Source organism: Pongo pygmaeus, chromosome 1 (genome assembly GCF_028885625.2).
Source record: "Pongo pygmaeus isolate AG05252 chromosome 1, NHGRI_mPonPyg2-v2.0_pri, whole genome shotgun sequence".
Taxonomy (NCBI): Eukaryota; Metazoa; Chordata; class Mammalia; order Primates; family Hominidae; genus Pongo; species Pongo pygmaeus.
The window spans coordinates 83,429,128-83,448,511 of record NC_072373.2 but is presented as its reverse complement, the minus strand read 5'-3'; the positions used below and the strand labels follow the sequence as shown (position 1 = coordinate 83,448,511).

At 38.3% G+C, this 19,384-nt stretch overlaps 1 pseudogene; it reads left to right on the top strand.

Annotated features, from left to right (window-relative positions):
- Nucleotides 1–19,384, top strand: part of LOC129038764 (flavin-containing monooxygenase 5-like) — a 99,107-nt pseudogene that overhangs the window by 4,989 nt on the left and 74,734 nt on the right.

Sequence of the window (19,384 nt, the reverse complement as noted above, 5' to 3'; positions counted from 1 at the left end):
AGAAGCAAGCAAACCTCTATCGAGGGAAATGATGATTATGCTAAATAAAAGGGGACACTGACATGGCAGTAAACCTTGATCTTGTCTGCCAAAACAAAACTGAATGTCTTCTTTATTCAACAGACCATGCAAGAGAAAAAAAAATGCAGTGATTGGCGCTGGGGTCAGCGGATTAGGTGCCATTAAGAGCTGCTTGGAGGAGGGACTCGAACCTGTATGTTTTGAAAAAAGCAATGAGACTGGAGGACTGTGGAGATATGAGGTAATTAATAAACATTCTCATAAACTCTGATGTATCTGTATACTATGAGAGAAGTGTTTTCTTTCTAACTAGGAAATAGAACTCTGATGACATATAACTTAGATATTCTTTAAGTGTTCCTTTCCAAGTAGTGATATCTTACATTCATATAAACCTGAAATTTTTTGAAGTGCTTCCACAATCCTATTCACTTTTATCCCCCCAACCACCCCATATGGAATACTTGGGGTATCAGTATGCAAATTTTACAGATGAGAAAGCTAAAACTCAGAAATTCTGTATAGTTATCCATCCTCTAGCACACTTGGTAATAAGACTTAAGATCTCCTGAATTCTGGTTCTGACATTTTCCTCTCTACCATAGAATCATCCTCTTTATGTTGCTTTGTGTTGTTTAATGGATGCTGAAAAAAACTACCTGTACCAAGAAAGGTGTGTGTAATCATGATTATACTCATGCATAGCTTAAAGCAATAGGTTTTATATCATGGATAGTATCCCAGATGAATAGAAGTAAGCGTACTCTTAAAAATAATGTCTTCCATTTATGCAGCCAACAGACACATGAAAAAATGCTCATCATCACTGGCCATCAGAGAAATGCAAATCAAAACCACAATGAGATACCATCTCACACCAGTTAGAATGTCAATCGTTAAAAAGTCAGGAAACAACAGGTGCTGGAGAGGATGTGGAGAAATAGGAACACTTTTACACTGTTGATGGGACTGTAAACTAGACAATGTGGTGAATCCTCAAGGATCTAGAACTAGAAATACCATTTGACCCAGCCATCCCATTACTGGGTATATACCCAAAGGATTATAAATCATGCTGCTATAAAGACACATGCACACGTATGTTTATTGTGGCACTATTCACAATAGCAAAGACTTGGAACCAACCCAAATGTCCAACAATGATAGACTGGATTAAGGAAATGTGGCACATATACACCATGGAATACTATGCAGCCATAAAAAAGGATGAGTTCATGTCTTTGGAGGGACATGGATGAAGCTGGAAACCATCATTCTGAGCAAACTATTGCAAGGACAGAAAACCAAACACCGGGTGTTCTCACTCATAGGTGGGAATTGAACAATGAGAACTCTTGGACACAGGGTGGGGAACATCACACACCAAAGCCTGTCGTGGGTTGGGGGAAGTGGGGAGGGATAGCATTAGGAGATATACCTAATGTAAGTGATGGAGTTAATGGGTGCAGCACACCAACATGGCACATGTATACATATGTAACAAACCTGCACATTGTGCACATGTACCCTAGAACTTAAAGTATAATAATAAAAATAGAAAGTATAGGTAAAAAAAAAAGTCTTCTTGAAGTATAATTCATTTTTTTAAAAAAGCAGCCTTTTTTCTCTTAAGTATTCAACATATTTATCTAATACTTTTTGTTTTTAACCCTTAACTTTTTTCTTTTTTCTTTTTTTTTTTTTTTTGAGACTGTGTCTCGCTCTGTCTCTCCAGGCTGGAGTGCAGTGGCGCAATCTCGGCTCACTGCAAGCTCCGCCTTCCAGCTTCACGCCATTCTCCTGCCTCAGCCTCCCAAGTAGCTGGGACTACAGGCGCCTGCCACCACGCCGGGCTAATTTTTTGTATTTTTAGTAGAGAGGGGGTTTCACCGTGGTCTCGATCTCCTGATCTCATGATCCGCCCGCCTAGGCCTCCCAAAGTGCTGGGATTACAGGCGTGAGCCACCGCGCCAGCCTATCCCTTAACATTTTAATATACATCATATTTGCATGATTTTTTTTCTCTCAGCTCTCATAGTGCTTTTTTCCAGGGGCTTCTCTTAATCCAAATTCTTTTAGTTGTGACGTCTTTTTTACCCTTTGGAAGTTTCTCTTCTCAACCCCTTTTTGTCTGTTTTAATTTTGTTTGTTATGCTGCATTTTAGTATCTATAATCTTCCTCCTGTTAAGTTATAATGTAATTACTGGTATTAATTTAGGTCTGTCATTATAAGCAAAATTCTGAACTATGAAGAGTTCCCTTTGTAGAGAAATGAGTCCAATGCCTCCATTGTTCCTGTTGGGCAATATTACAGTAAACTGACTGTCAAGTACATTTTTTCAAGGAAAAATAAGCCTAAAACCACCTGTCTGATCATACCTAACCATTCTATGTTGTGCTACTGAATCCTGAAAGCCATGGGTTTGCTGTTTCCCACAGGAAACACCTGAAAGTGGAAGGCCTGGGATATACAAATCTATGACCTGCAACACTTCAAAGGAGATGACAGCCTTCAGCGACTACCCTTTCCCTGATCATTATCCCAACTATTTGCACAATTCCAAAATGATGGAGGATCTCATGATGTACACCAGGCACTTTCACCTTACCAAGCACATCCAGTTTCTGGTAAGGAATGAAAAGTATGCTCATCACCTACAGACTGTTGAAGGCAAAGCTTGTGTAAGCCAGAGAAAACTAAGGCGTATTTTCAATTTGCATTTTCCATTACAATTCAGAGAGAAATAGCATGTCTTCTATTAGTCTCAAGATTAGTGAATCTTATATTAGTTTTCCCACCAGAAGAAAAGCATTGTCTCATTATTTGAACCTAAAATCTAGTTTTCAGTTAATTTTATTAAATAGAGAACATAAGTTATAGGGAAAAATTAATGTGTTTTTTTCTCTAAGGTACCTTGATGTCTGGAAAGGGATCATTTTAGAACATTTATGTGAACAAAATTCCTAAAGATCCAGAAACTCTGAATATAAAAGGCACCACCTATTTTATTTGTTAAGACACAGAATTGGGGGAAAAATGGAAGATTGAGAACAATGCTGTAAAACCAAGGCTATCTTTGTTTCTTTGTTCCCAGTCAAAGGTGTGCAGAGTGAGGAAGCACCCAGATTTTTCATCCTCTGGCCAGTGCGATGTTGTGGTAGAAACCGATGGGAAGCAGAAAACCTATGTCTTTGATGGGATCATGATTTGCAGTGGCTATTACAATTAAAAGTGTTTGCCCTTAAAGGATTTCCCAGGTATTTAACTGATGAGTGTACAAGCAAAATCTTTACATTCTAAGAATCATAATATCTGCAGTATTACAGCATTGGACAGAACTGTTTACATGGTACAGTAGGGATTTAAAAAAAGAGGGAGTAGCAACTTTCTGGAATAGCCAGGAAAGATCTGATAATAGAAATATAACGAACTAGAAACTAAGATTCCTCAGGCAAACCAAGGTCTGGGAGCAGGCATTCCAGGAAGAGTAAGTAATAACAAGAAAAGCAATAGCATGTGAAATAGTCACAGGAGCTCAGGGAACGACACTCACTTGATGTTCCTGAAGCAGGTGATTGTGCAGGGAGAGACATGTAGGAGTCAATAAAAGACCACTGCAGTGTGTGTGTGTGTGTGTGTGTGTTTATATGTTTGGAGGGGCAGGTACATGATTATACTTTTATTTTGTAAAGATCAGTCTTGCAGTGATGTGGAATATTAATTGATACGGAAGAGGGGGACAAAGCAGGAACATCAATAAAGAGGGTTTTTTAATCGTCCATTAAAGAGATGGTGAAAGCCTCTAGTAAAGTAATGGTAGTAGGACTCAAAAGGAGGAGAAAAATTTAGGAAATATTTTGGAGGTCATTACAAGACTCAATGAATGATGAAATATGCAACAAATAATTTTTTATTTAATATTTTTGAAATTTTACTTTTTATTTTTGAAATACTATGTAATATTTTTGAAAAATAATAATTTTTTTTTTCTTGAGACGGAGTCTCTCTCTGTTGCCCAGGCTGGAGTACAATGGTGCCATCTCAGCTTGCTGCAACCTCCGCCTCCCAGATTCAAGGGATTCTCCTGCCTCAGCCTCCTGAGTAGCTGGGATTACAGGCACATGCCACTATGCCTGGCTAATTTTTGTATTTTTAGTAGAGACGGGGTTTCTCCACGTTGGCCAGGCTGGTCTCGAGCTCCTGACCTCGTGATCCGCCCACCTCAGCCTCCCAAAGTGCTGGGATAATAGGCGTGAGCCACCCGGCCCGGCCAAATTCTTTAAAGATGTTTTGAAATTTCTGTTACTCTAGACTTGCACCGTCTTAGTCACTGCTAGCAAGATGTTGCTACTGAGCATTTGCAATGTGGCTAATAGGAATTGAGATGTAATTTCAGTGTAAAATACACACCAGCTTTTGAAGACATAGTGAAAATGTAAAAAATATGTCAATAATACCTTTGTAAGCAGGACAATGGCCATGGAAGTCTGAATCCACTAAGGAGTGTGTAAGAACTCACCTGCCTAAAACAATTAATTGATAATAAAGTATAAAAAATTAAAAATTAAAAGAACCTTTGTATATCAATTATATACTGATAACATCTTAGATTTTGTTGGGTTAAATAAAATATATTATTAAAGTTAATATCTTTTTTCTACTTTTTTCATATTACTACTAGAAAATTTAAAATTCCATATGTGGTTGAATTATATTTCTTTTAGACAACACTGCTCTATATTGCTAAGTATCTTTACATATTTTTTAAATCAATTTATAGAGTCGTAAAAATAGAAGAACAGTTCCTTATGAATCAGTAGAGAGTAAGGAAAAGGTAATACCTCCTAAAGTGACAAGTCATCATACTGAGCAGATTTAAAGCTGGATTTTTAAAAGGAAACATTAATATGCTCTGATTTTCGTCTTAGGCATATCATCTCTGCCATTGGATATTTCATTCCTTGGATAATCTCATTTTGCAACATTGGCAGCAACTGACCAACCAACAAAGAAAGGGATTTAAGTAACATATACTTCAAGTTTAGAAATAAATTTTCTGAAACAGTCTTTCCTATTTCTGTTTGTGATTTGAGAGATTCTACCCTTTCCTTATAGGGATCAAGAACTTCCAAGGTCCATATCTCCACACCTAGGCATACAAGCATCTTGACAATTTTGTGGGGAAGAGAGTGGTTGTGGTCAGCATTGAGAATTCTGGAGCAGATGTGGCTGGTGAGATCAGTCATGTTGCTGAACAGGTTTGACATTCTAAACTGATTCTGTTCTTGATGTAACCTTGATATCTACAAAGCACCGACCGTGGTGAGTCTAGGCTTTTGCTAGTCCCAACCTTGACTGCTGCTCTCCAACCTGGTAAAAGCACTTTCTTCTTCTGACTTTTCACCATGAGTGAAAGAATGTAGAAAACCAAAATAATGGTACCCTCCCATACCATAATGCACTGAAATTGTGAAAGATAGCAATCAAACTAGAGTCAGATAATGGGAATTATCGAGGTGTAGCTACGCTAGAGAGATGGAAACTTTCAAACTGAAATGAATTTTACAGAAAATGCCAAAATTTTCATACTGGAAATAACATTTAAACAGAGAAATATATACACAAGCATGAGTAAAAATACACTGCTGATACATGAGCAAGGCATAGGGTGGAAATTCTGTGGGCGCCCACTGACTGAAAAAAATGAAGAGTAGGAAAAAAATGAGCTATTTTTTTCTTTGCAGGGAATGTTTTTGACACCTAAAGAGCATAGAGAGATTACTTTTCAAAATTCAAAATTAATTTTCATTTTTGATTTAGGATTTCCAGGAAGAAGACACAAGATTTCCACTACTTAAATCTTCTGTATGAATGAAATTCAATCAACCATTCTGAGTGCCATCTTATCCCTGCCAAGCATTGTATGCAAGATATAATGATAAATGAGTCATAATCTCTGAGATTAAAGACCTCACAAGCTAGTGATTTTATTTTCATTAAAAACTCAGTAGCCTTTTTAAAATCTCAGTTAAATAATTCAAAATAGAGAATTTTAAAAATGTATCCTCTATTTTTCATGGACTTCGTACTTTTCACTTTAAATTTTCCATTTGTAAATGTGAAAAAATTCAAGATGTGCATTTTCACATTGCATTTTTGATTTGTGTGTGTGTGTGTGCATGTTTTGTTGTTGGTGTTTGTTTGTTTTCTTAATAGAGGCATGGTCTCTCTCTGTCACCCAGGCTAGAATGCAGTGGCACTATTGTAGCTCACTGCAATCTTGAACTCCTGGGCTCAGGCGATCCTACTGCCTCAGCCTCCCAAAGCACTAAGATTACAGGCATGAGCCACCATGCCCAGCCTGTATTTTTGTTGTTATCTCAGTCTTTGCATCCATATATTTTTCCATCAGTCTAAATTGTAGAATGATAGAAATGAGAAGGAATCTGGATACTAACTTGTAGCTCTCAACATAATAAATTATTCATGTTAACTTTTTTTCCCACATTCTGAGACCTAAGGGATTCCAGATATTCAGCACAGCTGTTAAGTGAACATTAAAATGGAAACAGAAAAAACAATAAAAGAATTAAAATGACTTTAAATAATTGGACCTGAGAAATGTATAGAGTGAAAGAGGAGGAAGAGAATCAGGGAGGGGGGATGAGATGATATGAGAAGTTAATTATATTCCCTTGACAGTTTAGAAAAAAATGCATCTGAGCTTCTGAGATAACAGTAATAAGAAACAAAATGGTAATTTGGCAACAACTTATCTTCTACAGGTTTTCCTCAGTACAAGACCAGGTGCATGGATATGGAACCGGGTTTGGGATAATGGGAATCCCCTTGATATCACACTCTTCACTCATTATAGTAGAATAATGGAAAAAAATTTCCCCAAACTCGTGATCAACAGATGGGTAGAAAATAAATAAAATGCAAGGTTTAACCATGACAATTATGGGCTACAGCCTCAACACAGGTAAGGTCTAGGATTTAAAACAAATAAACAGTATTTCAAACCTACTAGACCAAGCAGAATCTATAAGCTATACTTAAGAAATAAGAATTAAAGGGTACCATTCTAATACTTGGTAGCATTTAGTTGGATAGAGAATATTCAAGTTATTTCCTTCCTACTAGTAACTTATGGTCATTCTAAGGCTCTACTGAGAAAAAGATGTGGGGGGTTGGGAGTAGGGGAGTAGAGACGAACTTTAATACTTGTTTTATTTGAGACTCACACCATCTAACTATGCCACCCTCTAGTTCCTCTTTCACTATCATCTTAACCACTTCCTCTTCACTCCCAGATTCAAAACTGTGATTCCTCTGGAGGGCATGACTGTCACCCTCAAACCTATTGTCAACCAGGACAATTTCAATGTCTGTATGTATGACTACTCAATACCGATGCAGTGCAGCCCCTTGGCTTCCTCAACTGCACTGGTCTCATGTCCACTCCACTTGAGTCATCCACACCCATGGCCATCCTGGAACTTATCACCCAGAACTACAGTGTATCCGCATGTCATTCCAGGGCCCATTCTGTGATTGCAGCCTCTTCCTTTTACACTCTCATCCCACTACACGCTAGCCAGTTCTCTGACCTTATCCAGTCCTCTCATCCCATGTCTTCCTCCTCTTGTTCTTTCATCTCTGTTACCACTTTTCGTCTATTTTCTTTCTTGCTCCCTTTTCCCCACTTGTGCCTCAAAACTTGGTGTTATCCATGTATCTATTTTTGGTCCTCTTCCCTTTTCTCCCTACACAGCTTCCTTTATTAAAAAAATTTAAAAACACCCTAGGCAATCCTAGTCTCTGATAAAACAGACTTTAAACCAACAAAGATCAAAAGAGACAAAGAAGGCCATTACATAATGGTAAAGGGATTAATTCAACAAGAAGAGCTAACTATCCTAAATATATATGCACCCAATACAGGAGCACCCAGATTCATAAAGCAAGTCCTGAGTGACCTACAAAGAGACTTAGACTCCCACACATTAATAATGGGAGACTTTAACACCCCACTGTCAACATTAGACAGATCAACGAGACAGAAAGTCAACAAGGATACCCAGGAATTGAACTCAGCTCTGCACCAAGCAGACCTAATAGACATCTACAGAACTCTCCACCCCAAATCAACAGAATATACATTTTTTTCAGCACCACACCACACCTATTCCAAAATTGACCATATCCTTGGAAGTAAAGCTCTCCTCAATAAATGTAAAAGAACAGAAATTGTAACAAACTGTCTCTCAGATCACAGTGCAATCAAGCTAGAACTCAGGATTAAGAATCTCACTCAAAACCGCTCAACTATGTGGAAACTGAACAACCTGCTCCTGAATGACTACTGGGTACATAACGAAATGAAGGCAGAAATAAAGATGTTCTTTGAAACCAACGAGAACCAAGACACAACATACCAGAATCTCTGGGATGCATTCAAAGCAGTGTGTAGAGGGAAATTTATAGCACTAAATGCCCACAAGAGAAAGCAGGAAAGATCCAAAATTGACACCCTAACATCACAATTAAAAGAACTAGAAAAGCAAGAGCAAACACATTCAAAAGCTAGCAGAAGGCAAGAAATAACTAAAATCAGAGCAGAACTGAAGGAAATAGAGACACAAAAAACCCTTCAAAAAATTAATGAATCCAGGAGCTGGTTTTTTGAAAGGATCAACAAAATTGATAGACCGCTAGCAAGATTAATAAAGAAAAAAAGAGAGAAGAATCAAATAGATGCAATAAAAAATGATAAAGGGGATATCACCACCGATCCCACAGAAATACAAACTACCATCAGAGAATATTACAAACACCTCTATGCAAATAAACTAGAAAATCTAGAAGAAATGGATAAATTCCTCAACACATACACCCTCCCAAGACTAAACCAAGAAGAAGTTCAATCTCTGAATAGACCAATAACAGGAGCTGAAATTATGGCAATAATCAATAGCTTACCAACCAAAAAAAGTCCAGGACCAGATGGGTTCACAGCCGAATTCTACCAGAGGTACAAGGAGGAGCTGGTACCATTCCTTCTGAAACTATTCCAATCAATAGAAAAAGAGGGAATCCTCCCTAACTCATTTTATGAGGCCAGCATCATCCTGATACCAAAGCCTGGCAGAGACACAACAAAAAAAGAGAATTTTAGACCAATATCCTTGATGAACATTGATGCAAAAATCCTCAATAAAATACTGGCAAACAGAATCCAGCAGCACATCAAAAAGCTTATCCACCATGATCAAGTGGGCTTCAACCCTGGGATGCAAGGCTGGTTCAATATACGCAAATCAATAAATGTAATCCAGCATATAAACAGAACCAAAGACAAAAACCACATGATTATCTCAATAGATGCAGAAAAGGCCTTTGACAAAATTCAACAACCCTTCATGCTAAAAACTCTCAATAAATTAGGAATTGATGGGACGTATCTCAAAATAATAAGAGCTATTTATGACAAACCCACAGCCAATATCATACTGAATGGGCAAAAACTGGAAGCATTCCCTTTGAAAACTGGCACAAGACAGGGATGCCCTCTCTCGCCACTTCTATTCAACATAGTGTTGGAAGTTCTGGCCAGGGCAATTAGGCAGGAGAAGGAAATCAAGGGTATTCAATTAGGAAAAGAGGAAGTCAAATTGTCCCTGTTTGCAGATGACATGATAGTATATCTAGAAAACCCCATTGTCTCAGCCCAAAATCTCCTTAAGCTGATAAGCAACTTCAGCAAAGTCTCAGGATACAAAATCAATGTGCAAAAATCACAAGCATTCTTATACATCAATAACAGACAAACAGAGAGCCAAATCATGAGTGAACTCCCATTCACAATTGCTTCAAAGAGAATAAAATACCTAGGAATCCAACTTACAAGGGATGTGAAAGACCTCTTCAAGGAGAACTACAAACCACTGCTCAAGGAAATAAAAGAGGATACAAACAAATGGAAGAACATTCCATGCTCATGGGTAGGAAGAATCAATATCATGAAAATGGCCATCCTTCCCAAGGTAATTTACAGATTCAATGCCATCCCCATCAAGCTACCAATGACTTTCTTCACAGAATTGGAAAAAACTACTTTAAAGTTCATATGGAACCAAAAAAGAGCCCGCATCGCCAAGTCAATCCTAAGCCAAAAGAACAAAGCTGGAGGCATCACGCTACCTGACTTCAAACTATACTACAAGGCTACAGTAACCAAAACAGCATGGTACTGGTACCAAAACAGAGATATAGATCAATGGAACAGAACAGAGCCGTCAGAAATAATGCCACATATCTACAACCATCTGATCTTTGACAAACCTGAGAAAAACAAGAAATGGGGAAAGGATTCCCTATTTAATAAATGGTGCTGGGAAAACTGGCTAGCCATATGTAGAAAGCTGAAACTGGATCCCTTCCTTACACCTTATACAAAAATCAATTCAAGATGGATTAAAGACTTAAATGTTAGACCTAAAACCATAAAAACCCTAGAAGAAAACCTAGGCAATACCATTCAGGACATAGGCATGGGCAAGGACTTCATGTCTAAAACACCAAAAGCAATGGCAACAAAAGCCAAAATTGACAAATGGGATCTAATTAAACTAAAGAGCTTCTGCACAGCAAAGGAAACTACCATCAGAGTGAACAGGCAACCTACAAAATGGGAGAAAATTTTCGCAACCTACTCATCTGACAAAGGGCTAATATCCAGAATCTACAATGAACTCCAACAAATTTACAAGAAAAAAACAAACAACCCCATTAAAAAGTGGGCAAAGGACATGAACAGACACTTCTCAAAAGAAGATATTTATGCAGCCAAAAGACACATGAAAAAATGCTCACCATCACTGGCCATCAGAGAAATGCAAATCAAAACCACAATGAGATACCATCTCACACCAGTTAGAATGGCAATCATTAAAAAGTCAGGAAACAGGTGCTGGAGAGGGTGTGGAGAAATAGGAACACTTTTACACTGTTGGTGGGACTGTAAACTAGTTCAACCCTTGTGGAAGTCAGTGTGGCGATTCCTCAGGGATCTAGAACTAGAAATTCCATTCGACCCAGCCATCCCATTACTGGGTATATACCCAAAGGACTATAAATCATGCTGCTATAAAGACACATGCACACGTATGTTTATTGCGGCATTATTCACAATAGCAAAGACTTGGAACCAACCCAAATGTCCAACAATGATAGACTGGATTAAGAAAATGTGGCACATCTACACCATGGAATACTATGCAGCCATAAGAAATGATGAGTTCATGTCCTTTGTAGGGACATGGATGAAATTGGAAATCATCATTCTCAGTAAACTATCGCAAGAACAAAAAACCAAACACCGCATATTCTCACTCATAGGTGGGAATTGAACAATGAGAACACATGGACACAGGAAGGGGAACATCACACTTCAGGGACTGTTGTGGGTTGGGGGGAGGGGGGAGGGATAACATTGGGAGATATACCTAATGCTAGATGACGAGTTGGTGGGTGCAGTGCACCAGCATGGCACATGTATACATATGTAACTAACTGCACATTGGGCACATGTACCATAAAACCTAAAGTATAATAATAATAATAATAATAATTACAATAAAAGAAAAAAAAAAAAAAAAAAAAGAAAAAAAAAAAAAAAAAAACCTGTCCCACCTATCAAAAAAAAAAAAAAAAAAAAAAAAAATATATATATATAACAAAAACAAAAAAAACTCAACATGACTAGCACTCAGAGGCTCCCCCTGCAGTTTTTTCTGTCCCCAGCATGACCAAGAGTAACCACTATTTTCATTTCTAATAGCAGCAGTTCATTTTCACTTTTCAATTTTTTTCACAGTGTGTGTTGTACTGTTTGGCTTCTTTCACTCAACTTGATATTTGCACGATTCATCCATATTTTGTATTAATTTATTTTCACTACTATATAGCATTTCACATACTTAACCATTGTAGATATGGATTTGTATATATATATATATATATCCACAATCACCCATTCCACCTTGATGGGCATTTAGAGTTATTGTAAACAGGGATGCCCTGAACAATCTAATACATGTCTTTTGTTGAATACACATATTTCTGTGGGGTATATACCAAGGAAAATAATTGCTGCTTCACAAGGTATGCTTATGTATAAAATAACATTTTAATGTTCTAGGTTGCCTTTCTATTCTGCAAGTCCCTTCCTTTGATGTCTTGCATACTCAACCTCTGTATTATGTTTTGTAAGACATTTAATAGTATTCATGAATAGATACTACTTTTGTAACAACAGATACGTGCAGCTGATGAAGCAATGAGGGGAATAATTTATTTTTTTTTTTTTTGTTTCATTTTATTTTTTATTTTTTTTTTCTTTTATTGTAATTATTATTATTATTATTATTATTATACTTTAGGTTTTATGGTACATGTGCCCAATGTGCAGTAAGTTACATATGTATACATGTGCCATGCTGGTGCACTGCACCCACCAACTCGTCATCTAGCATTAGGTATATCTCCCAATGCTATCCCTCCCCCCTCCCCCCACCCCACAACAGTCCCTGAAGTGTGATGTTCCCCTTCCTGTGTCCATGTGTTCTCATTGTTCAATTCCCACCTATGAGTGAGAATATGCGGTGTTTGGTTTTTTGTTCTTGCGATAGTTTACTGAGAATGATGATTTCCAATTTCATCCATGTCCCTACAAAGGACATGAACTCATCATTTCTTATGGCTGCATAGTATTCCATGGTGTAGATGTGCCACATTTTCTTAATCCAGTCTATCATTGTTGGACATTTGGGTTGGTTCCAAGTCTTTGCTATTGTGAATAATGCCGCAATAAACATACGTGTGCATGTGTCTTTATAGCAGCATGATTTATAGTCCTTTGGGTATATACCCAGTAATGGGATGGCTGGGTCGAATGGAATTTCTAGTTCTAGATCCCTGAGGAATCGCCACACTGACTTCCACAATGGTTGAACTAGTTTACAGTCCCACCAACAGTGTAAAAGTGTTCCTATTTCTCCAAATCCTCTCCAGCACCTGTTGTTTCCTGACTTTTTAATGATTGCCATTCTAACTGGTGTGAGATGGTATCTCATTGTGGTTTTGATTTGCATTTCTCTGATGGCCAGTGATGGTGAGCATTTTTTCATGTGTCTTTTGGCTGCATAAATGTCTTCTTTTGAGAAGTGTCTGTTCATGTCCTTCGCCCACTTTTTGATGGGGTTGTTTGTTTTTTTCTTGTAAATTTGTTGGAGTTCATTGTAGATTCTGGATATTAGCCCTTTGTCAGATGAGTAGGTTGCGAAAATTTTCTCCCATTTTGTAGGTTGCCTGTTCACTCTGATGGTAGTTTCCTTTGCTGTGCAGAAGCTCTTTAGTTTAATTAGATCCCATTTGTCAATTTTGGCTTTTGTTGCCATTGCTTTTGGTGTTTTAGACATGAAGTCCTTGCCCATGCCTATGTCCTGAATGGTATTGCCTAGGTTTTCTTCTAGGGTTTTTATGGTTTTAGGTCTAACATTTAAGTCTTTAATCCATCTTGAATTGATTTTTGTATAAGGTGTAAGGAAGGGATCCATTTTCAGCTTTCTACATATGGCTAGCCAGTTTTCCCAGCACCATTTATTAAATAGGGAATCCTTTCCCCATTTCTTGTTTTTCTCAGGTTTGTCAAAGATCAGATGGTTGTAGATATGTGGCATTATTTCTGACGGCTCTGTTCTGTTCCATTGATCTATATCTCTGTTTTGGTGCCAGTACCATGCTGTTTTGGTTACTGTAGCCTTGTAGTATAGTTTGAAGTCAGGTAGTGTGATGCCTCCAGCTTTGTTCTTTTGGCTTAGGATTGACTTGGCGATGCGGGCTCTTTTTTGGTTCCATATGAACTTTAAAGTAGTTTTTTCCAATTCTGTGAAGAAAGTCATTGGTAGCTTGATGGGGATGGCATTGAATCTGTAAATTACCTTGGGAAGGATGGCCATTTTCATGATATTGATTCTTCCTACCCATGAGCATGGAATGTTCTTCCATTTGTTTGTATCCTCTTTTATTTCCTTGAGCAGTGGTTTGTAGTTCTCCTTGAAGAGGTCTTTCACATCCCTTGTAAGTTGGATTCCTAGGTATTTTATTCTCTTTGAAGCAATTGTGAATGGGAGTTCACTCATGATTTGGCTCTCTGTTTGTCTGTTATTGATGTATAAGAATGCTTGTGATTTTTGCACATTGATTTTGTATCCTGAGACTTTGCTGAAGTTGCTTATCAGCTTAAGGAGATTTTGGGCTGAGACAATGGGGTTTTCTAGATATACTATCATGTCATCTGCAAACAGGGACAATTTGACTTCCTCTTTTCCTAATTGAATGCCCTTGATTTCCTTCTCCTGCCTAATTGCCCTGGCCAGAACTTCCAACACTATGTTGAATAGAAGTGGTGAGAGAGGGCATCCCTGTCTTGTGCCAGTTTTCAAAGGGAATGCTTTCAGTTTTTGCCCATTCAGTATGATATTGGCTGTGGGTTTGTCATAAATAGCTCTTATTATTTTGAGATACGTCCCATCAATTCCTAATTTATTGAGAGTTTTTAGCATGAAGGGTTGTTGAATTTTGTCAAAGGCCTTTTCTGCATCTATTGAGATAATCATGTGGTTTTTGTCTTTGGTTCTGTTTGTGTGCTGTATTACATTTATTGATTTGTGTATGTTGAACCAGTCTTGCATCCCGGGGATGAAGCCCACTTGATCATGGTGGATAAGCTTTTTGATGTGCTGCTGGATTCAGTTTGCCAGTATCTTACTGAGGATTTTTGCATCCATGTTCATCAGGGATATTGGTCTAAAGTTCTCTTTTTTTGTTGTGTCTCTGCCAGGCTTTGGTATCAGGATGATGCTGGCCTCATAAAATGAGTTAGGGAGGATTCCCTCTTTTCCTATTGATTGGAATAGTTTCTGAAGGAATGGTAACAGCTCCTCCTTGTACCTCTGGTAGAATTAGGCTGCGAATCCGTCTGGTCCTGGACTTTTTTTGGTTGGTAAGCTATTAATTATTGCCTCAATTTCAGATCCTGTTATTGGTCTATTCGGAGATTCAACTTCTTCCTGGTTTAGTCTTGGGAGGATGTATATGTCAAGGAATTTATCCATTTCTTCTAGATTTTCTAGTTTATTTGCGTAGAGGTGTTTATATTATTCTCTAATGGTAGTTTGTGTCTCTGTGGGATCAGTGATGATATCCCCTTTATCATTTTTTATTGCGTCTATTTGATTCTTCTCTCTTTTCTTCTTTATTAGACTTGCTAGCGGTCTATCAATTTTGTTGATCTTTTCAAAAAACCGACTCCTGGATTCATTGAATTTTTGAAGGGTTTTTTGTGTCTCTATCTCTTTCAGTTCTGCTCTGATCTTAGTTATTTCTTGCCTTCTGCTAGCTTTTGAATATGTTTGCTCTTGCTTCTCTGGTTGTTTTAATTGTGATGTTAGGGTGTTAATTTTAGATCTTTCCTGCTTTCTCTTGTGGGCATTTAGTGCTATAAATTTCCCTCTACGCTACTGGCACCAAAACAAAGATACAGACCAATGGAACAGAACAGAGCCCTCAGAAATAATACCACACATCTACAACTATGTGATCTTTAACAAAACTGACAAAAACAAGAAATGGGGAAAGAATTCCCTATTTAACAAATGGTGCTGGGAAAACTGGCTAGCCATATGTAGAAAGCTGAAACTGGATCCCTTCCTTACACCTTATACAAAAATTAATTCAAGATGGATTAAAGACTTAAATGTTAGACCTAAAACCATAAAAACCCTAGAAGAAACCCTAGGCAGTACCATTCAGGACATAGGCATGGGCAAGGACTTCATGTCTAAAACACCAAAAGCAATGGCAACAAAAGCCAAACTTGACAAATGGGGTCTAATTAAACTAAAGAGCTTCTGCACACCAAAAGAAACTACCATCAGAGTGAACAGGCAACCTACAAAATGGGAGAAAATTTTTGCAATCTACCCATCTGACAAAGGGCTAATATCCAGAATCTACAAAGAACTCAAATTTACAAGGAAAAAGCAACCCCATCAACAAGTAGGCGAAGGATATGAACAGACACTTCCAAAAGAAGATATTTATGCAGCCAAAAAACACATGAAAAAATGCTCATCATCACTGGCCATCAGAGAAATGCAAATCAAAACCACAATGAGATACCATCTCACACCAGTTAGAATGGCGATCATTAAAAAGTCAGGAAAAAACAGGTGCTGAAGAGGATGTGGAGAAATAGGAACACTGTTACACTGTTGGTGGGACTGTAAACTAGTTCAACCATTGTGGAAGACAGTGTGGTGATTCCTCAGGGATCTAGAACTAGAAATACCATTTGACCCAGCCATCCCATTACTGGGTATACCCAAAGGATTATAAACCATGCTGCTATAAAGACACATGCACGCATATGTTTATTGCAGCACTATTCACAATAGCAAAGACTTGAAACCAAGCCAAATGTCCAACAATGATAGACTGGATTAAGAAAATGTGGCACATATACACCATGGAATACTATGCAGCCATAAAAAATGATGAGTTCCTGTCCTTTGTAGGGACATGGATGAAGCTGGAAACCATCACTCTCAGCAAACTATCACAAGGACAAAAAACCAAACACTGCATGTTCTCACTCATAGGTGGAAATTGAACAATGAGAACACTTGGACACAGGAAGGGGAACATCACACTCTGGGGCATGTTGAGGGGTGGGGGAAGTGGGGAGGGATAGCATTAGGAGATATACCTAATGTAAATGACGAGTTAATGGATGCAACACACCAACACGGCATATGTATACAAATGTAACAAACCTGCACGTTGTGCACATGTACCCTAGAACTTAAAGTATAATAAAAATATATATTTAAAAAATTTAAAAAAATTTAAACTACTGGAAATAATGCTATTTTAGGAATATTACTGGGTTGAAGATTATGTTACTCAGGGTTCCTCAGAGAGACAGAACCAATAGGAGAGGGATAGGTAGATACACAGATAGATAAGATTTATAAGGGAATTGACTCATGTAATCATGTGGAGTCTCAGAAGTTCCACAAGAGACCATCTGCAAGCTAGAGACCTTGAGGTATGGGTAGACTGACTAAGTTCAATTCCAAAAGCTTCATAACTAAGGGAGCTGGTGGTGTATGTTCAGCACAAAGCCAAAGGCCTAGAACCTGGGGGCCACTGGTGTAAGTCTTTAAAGGCCAAATAGCCTGAAGTTCTAATGTCTAAGAGTAGGTGAAGAAGAGTGTTTCAGCTTCAGGAAAGAGACAGAAAAAAGAAATCACCTTTCCTCTGACTTTTTGCTCTATTCAGGCCCCCAACCTATTGGATGATGCCTGCCCAACTGAGGGAGGATTATCCCCACTTACTCACCAACTCACATGTCAGTCTTCTCTGGGATATTTTCACAGACATACCCAGAAATAATGCTTTACCAGATCTCTAGGTATTCCTTAATCCAGTCAAGTTGACACCTAAAATTAATCATCACAAGTCCATCCCTTATCAACTTGGCACTTATATACATCTCCTTAAACTATACTTAATCTCCAAATAAAGACAGTAAAGAGGCAATTGGTCTGCCTATCATGATACAATTATCCTGCATACGACAGAAAACACTAATCTCTTTCCCAGAAAAGGAGGTAAAGTTCTTTGGGTGTTTATTCTTCTCCTGATATCCCATAACTTGAATACCATGATGTAAAATTAACAATAGCTAAGTACTGATATAAAGTCAATATATCTTATGTTACTTGAGAAAATAGTAAGAGGAATAAAAACAAAGATATTTGCTTAATATATGTATATATAAACACAAATGTAATCTAACAAAACAAGGAGGAAATACTCATGCCAATTAGTCCTAATTTCTGCAACTGGTCAGAGGGTAGTAGCTGATATTTATAACTACCTTCTTCTACTACCTATTTTGTATTTCCTGTGTCTTCAGCAGGCACCTCAGCTGGTTGTGGTTCTTTACTTGCTGGGGCGATGCAAACCTTCATTCCTAAAGGATCTTGGCCATTCATAGTCTTACCTGGATTAGGTTGTTGTAATTTTCCATTCACCTTAATCACAGGGCATGGTAATAATAAGAGAAACCCTAATGACTATCTCGCATTCTAGACATACTCTTCCTTACCTCCACTGTGGAGTAGTAGTTCAATTTTTGCTTGGTATCCTAAATCAATCACTGTAACCAACACTGTGACTCTATTCTTAGCCTGTTGACTAAGGCATGAGGAGTCCAAAATTGTCAGGTGGCAGTTTTAACTTCCAGTTTAATTAACTAATTACTGTATTGAATTAAATAATTATTGTGTCTCCTAGTGGAAGCATTCCCTCTTCAGGAATCAAGACTTCTAGGCCAGCAGAGCATACACTTGTGGAACTGTATTTCCACATTCCTCCATTCCCCTTGCAGGAAAAATTTAAGCCAAACACCTCCAGAAGCACTCATGACCACCACAGACACCTGCACTTCTTGCTACAGGAGTATCTAGCAGTCCTAACAGACCCTGAGCCCAACTCAAGGAGCTGCTTGGAGCTCACACAGCTGCATTGCTCTAGAATAGGAGCCAATGTTATGCATTTCCCACTCCCTATGCATGACCCAAGATGCTAACAGCACAGCACTATCTTCAAACTGGAGCCACTAATAGAGCATGCCTTGCTCTAGAGACTCTGCCACTACTCCATCATGTTCACACATGTGGGTGCAGCACCATGACCCTAGCTACTTGAAATCTAGGCCCATTGGAATAGTCCTAACTCTTGGGCTGCATGCCCAAGCCAATGCAGCCCCCTAAGAAACATGCAGTCCTGCACAAAGGGAGGCCAACTCTGGGCACACCAAAACCCTATGCACAAACACAAGCCTAGAAGCCCCATCCATGGCAAGTCTGGCACCAGCAAAGCTGCATAACTGTTGCCACAAACTCCTGCACCCTAAGCCACAGAGGCACTTGCAGATATCATCACTGTTATGTATAACAGCTGAAGAAACTTCATGAAGACTACACTACTGTGTCCACCCAGAACCAAAGCCAATCTGTCCTACCCAACAATCAATCTAGTACACTTATACCAGAAAAAGTTTTTCCCTAGGAAAGCTACTCCATAAAATTGCAAGAAGTGACTGTTCCAATAGATGCACGGATATCAAGGTAAGGATACAAGAAATATGAAATAACAAGGAAACATGACACCTCCAAAGGAACACAATAATTCTCCACTAACAGACCCCAATGCAAAAGAAATCT